Source organism: Schistocerca gregaria, chromosome X (assembly GCF_023897955.1).
Source record: "Schistocerca gregaria isolate iqSchGreg1 chromosome X, iqSchGreg1.2, whole genome shotgun sequence".
Taxonomy (NCBI): Eukaryota; Metazoa; Arthropoda; class Insecta; order Orthoptera; family Acrididae; genus Schistocerca; species Schistocerca gregaria.
This window is the reverse complement of record NC_064931.1, coordinates 251,769,129-251,776,140: the sequence shown is the minus strand read 5'-3', so window position 1 is coordinate 251,776,140 and position 7,012 is coordinate 251,769,129. Positions and strand designations below refer to the sequence as shown.

General features: G+C 43.9%; 1 non-coding gene across 1 annotated transcript; it reads right to left on the bottom strand.

Annotated features, from left to right (window-relative positions):
- Positions 1 to 6,676: 6,676 nt before the first annotated feature.
- Positions 6,677 to 6,752, bottom strand: Trnas-uga (transfer RNA serine (anticodon UGA)). The gene has a single exon. It is a non-coding gene; the product is annotated as a tRNA-Ser (tRNA).
- Positions 6,753 to 7,012: the final 260 nt, after the last annotated feature.

Below are 7,012 nucleotides of genomic sequence, written 5' to 3'. Positions count from 1 at the left end.
TACACACAGGTGACTAACAGTTCGGAGATGATGAATGTATCAGCATGGCAATGCACCGTGTCATAAAGCATTATATGTGAGGATATTTCTGACGTACCTGCCCAGAGTCCCAACCTGGACCATACGGAAGACCTTCGGGATGAATTATAGCGTCATCTTCTCTCCACACCCAACCATCTAACAAAAATGTAGAATGTGTGTGAATTACTAAGAGACCAAACTGCTGAGGTCACCGGTCCCAAGACTTACACAATACTTATATTAACTTAAGCTAAGAACAACACACACGCCCATGCCCGAGGGAGGACTCGAACCTTCCGGCGGGAGGGGCCGCGCAATCCGTGACATGGCGCCTCTAACCGCGTGGCCACACCGCGTGGCACCTTATAACATCACTACCTTATCTGGTGTCAGTTCTTGACGAAGAATGGGCTACCATTCCTCTACAAACATTCAGACACCTCACTGAAAGTTTCCCCAGTAGAGCTCAAGTCATTAAAAAAATGAGGGATCGACACACTCCATATTAATGATCAGTAATAGACGTCTGACACTTTTGATCAGACAGAATTGTAACTACTTATCCGCTAATACATGTGATGCTACATATTCGTTTTAAATACAGTTTGTAGCTTAGATATAATGTCACTGGGAACAGTAGTTCAAAAAAATGGTTCAAGCTCTTAGCACCATAAACATAGACTAATTAATCCTAATTACCCTAAGGACAGCACACACGTCCATTCCCGAGACTGGATGCGATCCTGCGACCGCAGCAGCAGCGCTGTTCCGGACTGAAGCGCCTAGAAACGCTCGGCCACAGCGGCCGGCAAACAGTAGTTACCGTAATATACCTAACAGTAACCATCCGGAGAGATTTAAAAGGGAATGGCCGTGTAAAAAGATTGTAAGAAGAGTAGATACCAGGTTGACATTCAGTGGAAGAATCTCAAGGAAATTTAATCGATCCACGACAGATTTGGCGTACAAAACACTTCTCCGAACTTCTCCTGGATATTACTCATCAATCTTGGACCCTTACCAGGTTGACTTAACTGAAGTGATATAGGCGAGACATCGAAGAGAGGCAGTTTCCGCCACTCGTTCGTTGAGTCGGCGGAGATGCTTCATAAATTCCAGTGGTAGACCCTACAGGAGAGGCGTTGTGTATCGCACAGACGTTTACTGGTGAAATTCCTTCAAAATACGATCCGAGAAAAATCGGGTAACATATTACATCCTCCCAAATACGAACTAGTAAATGATCATACCAAGAATATCCGAGAAATTGAAGCTAATACGGAGGTTTGGGTTTACCTTCAGTAACTCCTCCAGGGTATCAACCGCGAATGGCACAGAGAAGGTGGGGGGAAGGCAATGGCAATGGCAATAGTGTGTTATCCTCTGCAAAATTATAGATGTACATTAAATAATTCATTACAGCTCTGCGCTATTTTAAAGTATTTTTGTTTTATGTTAACTTTCTTTAATGGTTCATGTGAGTCATTCTCGTGAGACTGTAGTTACAGATTTTGACATTACTGTGAATAAAATGTTGTGGTAACTAATGCAATCGGACGGTCAAAACTATAACGTGTGTGTGTGTTGTTTCGTGGTATTCAGACCGAAGACTGATTTGACGCGGCTGCCCACGCTCCTTTGTCGAGTCCAAGCATCTTCATGTCTGGATAACTACTGCAAGCTACATCCGTTTGAACCTGGTTACTGTATTCAACTTTTTGTCTCCATCTATTATTTTTACAACCACACACTTTCGTCCAATACTAAATTTGTGATTCGTTGGTGTGTCAAAATGTGTTCTATCAGCTGGTCCCTTCATTTCCTAAACTGTTTATCGTCCACCTTTCACTTCCGTACAAGGCTGCGCTCATGACAAATACCTTCAAGAAAAGACTTCCTAACACTTAAATTTATATTCGGTGATAATAAATTTCTCTTCTTCAGAAACGCTTCTCTTGAGATTGCCAGTCTACATTTCATATCCTCCTTAGTTCAGCCATCATCAGTTATTTTACTGCTCAAATCGCAAACTCATATGCTACTGTTAGAAACTTATTTACTAAGGTAATTCCCTCAACATCGCCTGATTCATTTCTCTTATATTCCACTACTGCTATTTTGCTTTTGTTAATGTCTCTTTTATATCCTACTTTTAACATAGTATCCATTCCATTCAGTTACTGTTCTAAGTCATTTTCCGTCTTCGACAGAATTACAATATCATCAGCAAACCTCAAACTTCTTATTTCTTCTCCCTGAACTTCATTCTCCAGAAGTCTCCTTCGTTTCCTTCACAGCTTGTCCAGTGTACAAACTGAATAACATCGGGGATAAGCACAACCCTATACTACTGCCTTCTCAACTACTGCGTCTCTTCCTTGCCCTTGGACTTAAACGACTGCCTTCTCGTTGGTGTACAAGTTGTAAATAACATTTCCCTTCCTGTATTTCATCCCTGCTACCTTCATAATTTCAAAGAATTTATTCCAGTCAACATTGTCAAAAGCTTTCGCTTAGTCTACAACTGCTATACTATGCTGTATCAGAAAATAGTAAAAAATAAAGAAGAACACTGTACGTGACCAATTAATCTGACAGCTCCCCTATTTCACTGAACCATCGGCTAGTTTAGTATGGAAGTCACTCATAGTACTTTGCAGCTGCGAGGCAGTAATTGCAGCAAAAAGACAGACGGGATGTTTAATGATGCTGTTGTGCTCGGAACGACAAGGTGGAGTGAATCTTGTATACGCGCCCGTGCCAGTGGCCTGCGACCGAGCCGTTATTCATGCAGAAGGCGGCCTGAGGTTCTAAGTATGTTTGTATGTATGTATGCGCGCGCGCGCACGGATGTATGTATGTGTGTGTGTGTGTGTGTATGTGTGTGTGTTCAAGGTCGGAGATCAGAAAGTAATTAATCCACGTCATGAAATAAAGTGGCTGAAGACAGAAATATGAGTAATAACCAGAAGTATTTACCCTTGTCTTCCGCAATTACCGAGACCCACCTAATGAGGTGGTGTAGTGTTCGGGTGAAGCGTGGCTCACTCTCCACCAGGCTATTTTTATTTGGATTTTCTTTAAATTACTTAGATCATATTCGAATTTGAATCCTTGCCAAGGTCAGTTTGTGACCCACATTAATTGTGAATGCCCATAGCTATTTCCTTCGACCATAAAGAATCTGTGAAGAGTGCGCGCTATTGTTAAATTTTCTGACCAATGTCTGAACTGGTTATTTAACTCAGCCACTTTTGTTTTGCTGCTATTAATGTTACTCTGTGAGGCACGACTCGCAGCCCACCCTCATAGCTTCAGTAGCGGCACTAAGTGTCACCTACTTTCGAAACTTCGCAGACGCTCTCCCGAACATCTCTTCCGTCTAGCGTCCCAGGAGAAAGTAATTCACGGGGAATGGTGTCCTCATAGGAATTCCCAAAAGTTCAACGGCAAACCAGAGGATACATTCTGGTGTCAAGACGTATGCTGCCTCTAAGCAGTTCTCTGCGATATCCTTTCTCTCCCTAGTCCAGCATGGTTCACTAAGAAATTGAGTTTAGGGTTTATCGTCTTGTCTAAGACGATGCCTTTAGAGAAATGAGTGAAATGAGTATCGTCTGGATCAATCAGATGTTGGTAATTGGTTACGAAATGGTAGGCTCCCGGTTCGAGTCCGGGTGCGGTGTGCAATTTCAACTTAGTTAAATCTCAGCCGTGACGCGATCGGCCTTGCTTCAGAGGTAATCTTGGTTTGATGTTTCGCCTTAAATCGAATCTCTGGTTAGTAGAGGAACTCTTGACGCGGCTAGTTCAAAATCGAGGCGGACAGAAGGGAGAGTGAGACCGGAGACCGAATACTTCTTTGCGGAGAGAAGAGGTGAGGCCACCGTGGAACTAACCATAGGTCGCAGGTTGTGTTGTTTCCTCTGGTACTGGCTGTCGTATGTGCCGGTGTTGGGTTCTACCAGGATGAACGAAATACATATAGGCGCAGTGTCTGCACTCGGCGCGTGTTCACTTGGCTTTGTTTCAAGCGTGGCTTGCGCTTTCGGCAAATGCAGTTGCTGTTTGTTTCCTATTGAAGGCACCGCGCCAGATACAGCTTGCGGGACAAGTCATTACCAGTAGGGTGCTGAATGCAGCTTTGGATGGGCTTCTAATTGTGTTAATGTATATGTGAATCGAATTACAGCGCTAGCGATGAAGTAGCAGTGATACATTTATTACTTGTAAACACTACCCTTCTATGAATGTTCATTACTAGCCATTAAAATTGCTACACCAAGAAGAAATGCAGATGATAAATGGGTATTCATTGGGCAAATATATTATACTAGAACTGACATGTGGTTACATTTTCACGCAATTTGGGTGCATAGATCCTGAGAAATTAGTACCCAGAACAACCACCTCTGACCGTAATAACGCCTGGGCATTGAGTCAAACAGAGCTTGGATGGCGTGTACAGGTACAGCTGCCCATGCAGCTTCAACACGATACCACAGTTCATCAAGAGTAGTAACTGGCGTATTGTGACGAACCAGTTGCTCGGCCACCATTGACCAGACGTTTTCAGTTGGTGAGAGATCTGGAGAATGTGCTGGCCAGGGCAGCAGTCCAACATTTTCTGTATCCAGAAAGGCCCGTACAGAACCTGCAAATGCGGTCGTGCATTATCCTGCTGAAATGTAGGGTTTCGCAGGGATCGAATGAAGGGTAGAGCCACGGGTCGAAATACATCTGAAATGTAACGGCCACTGTTCAAAGTGCCGACAATGCGAACAAGAGGTGACCGAGACGAGTAACCAATGGCGCCCCATACGATCACGCCTGGTGATACGCCAGTATGGCGATGACGAATACACACTTCCATTGTGCGTTCACCGCGATGTCGCCAAACACGGATGCGACCATCGTGATGCTGTAAACACAACCTGGAGTCTTCCGAAAAAAATGACGGTTTGCCATTCGTGCACCCAGGTTCGTCGTTGAGTACACCATCGCAGGCGCTCCTGTCTGTGATTCAGCGTCAAGGGTAACAGCAGCCATGGTCTCCGAGCTGATATTTCATGCTGCTGCAAACTTGTTTGACCTGTTCGTACAGATGGTTGTTGTCTTGCAAACGTCCCCATCTGTTGACTCAGGGTACGAGACGTGGCCGCACGACCCGTTACAGCCATGCGGATAAGATGCCTGTCATCTCGACTGCTAGGGATACGAGGCCGTTGGGATCCAGCACGGCGTTCCGTATTACCCTCCTGAACCCACCGATTCCATATTCTGCTAAAAGTCATTGGATCTCGACCAACGCGAGCAGCAATGTCCCGATACGATAAACCGCAATCGCGATAGGCTACAATCCGACCTTTATCAAAGTCGGAAACGTGGTGGTACGCATTTCTCTTCCTTACACGAGGCATCACAACAACGTTTCACCAGGCAACGCCGGTCAACTGCTGTTTATGTATGAGAAATCGTTTGGAAACTTCCCTCATGTCAGCACGTTGTAGGTGTTGCCACCGGCGCCAAAGTTGTGTGAATGCTCTGAAAATCTAATCATTGGCATATCACACCACCTTCTTCCTGTCGGTTAAATTTCGCGTCTGTAGCACTTCATCTTCGTCGTGTAGCAATTTTAATGGCCTGTAGTGTACGTGTCAAAGTAAGACTGTGTGAAGTTCGCCATCCTCATTACCAAATATAGATTCAGTTTCAGTGTTTGCGAAGTAACGTAACGGAAAAACCTCTTCTTAAATTTAAACACTTCAGTGCGCCATGTGATTTAGGTGCTGTTTATCGATATTTAAATTTTCCGCCTGCCGCGGTGGCCAAACGTTTCTAGGCGCTTCAGTCCGGAACCGCACGACTCTTACGGTCCCTGGTTCGCATCCTGCCTCGGGCATGGATGTGTGTGATGTCCTTAGGTTAGTTAGGTTTAAGTAGTTCTAAGTTCTAGGGGAGTTATGATCACAGATGTTAAGGCCCATAGTGCTCAGAGCCATTTGAACCATTTTTTTTTAATTTGCTAGTTGAGTTTGATGATGACCCCGTCTAGCTTCTTCTCTTTTTAAGTAATACACACTCTTGGTTACTTAAATCTTTGCTTGAAATCTGCTTGTTACGCCAAGCTCAGGTGGTTTCAATGTTAAAAATATTTTATTTACGCTATCTGGTTATTGTAGGTGCTTACTCGATCGAACACATTGAGCTCATCGCCCACCTCCCCGGAATTTTACGGGAATTAGGTGACTCGCGTGTGCAGATGTGGTGTCAAATCCCGCCAGTGCCTCATTGCTTCCATGACACGACGCATCGGCGCCGTTATCTGTGCCGAAAGTCAACATCAGTGTAAAATAACTTTATCGTGGTGTTGTTGATATCTTGGTAGTATAGTAATCCATAGATATTCATTCCATGTGAAGAATATGCCGTCAATTATCTCCTATCTATCAGTATTTATTTGTGAAAAGCCCGTTATTAATCCACTAATCATGACTTCATATTGTTTGTGCTGTGTGTCTTATTGAATTCTTTAACTTCTAAATATTGTTGCTTAGAGTTTTTTTCTGAATACGATATCATTTTTACATTTAGATTCTACGCAGCGTAGCTTTTAACATCTAAAGATATTAAAGTTCCTGGCAAATTAAAACTGTGTGCGGACCGAGACTCGAACTCGGGACCTTTGCCTTTCACGGGCAAGTGCTCTACCAACTGAGCTACCCAAGCACGACTCACGCCCCGTCCTCACAGCTTTACTTCTGCCAGTTCCTCGTCTCCTACCTTCCAAGATATTGTTTCTCACGCTTGTATAAGTTTCGCGGTCGTTTTCCGAGATTTCTGTTTTGTGATTAAGAACTGTCATTCGACAACGATTTTAACAATTACTTTTATAATCCTTCACTTAGGAACGGATAAAAAGCTCGTTTAGCCTTAGACCGATCCTAAGCATCTTACTTTTGTTTCAACTGTCGTGAGATAAAGTCCACAT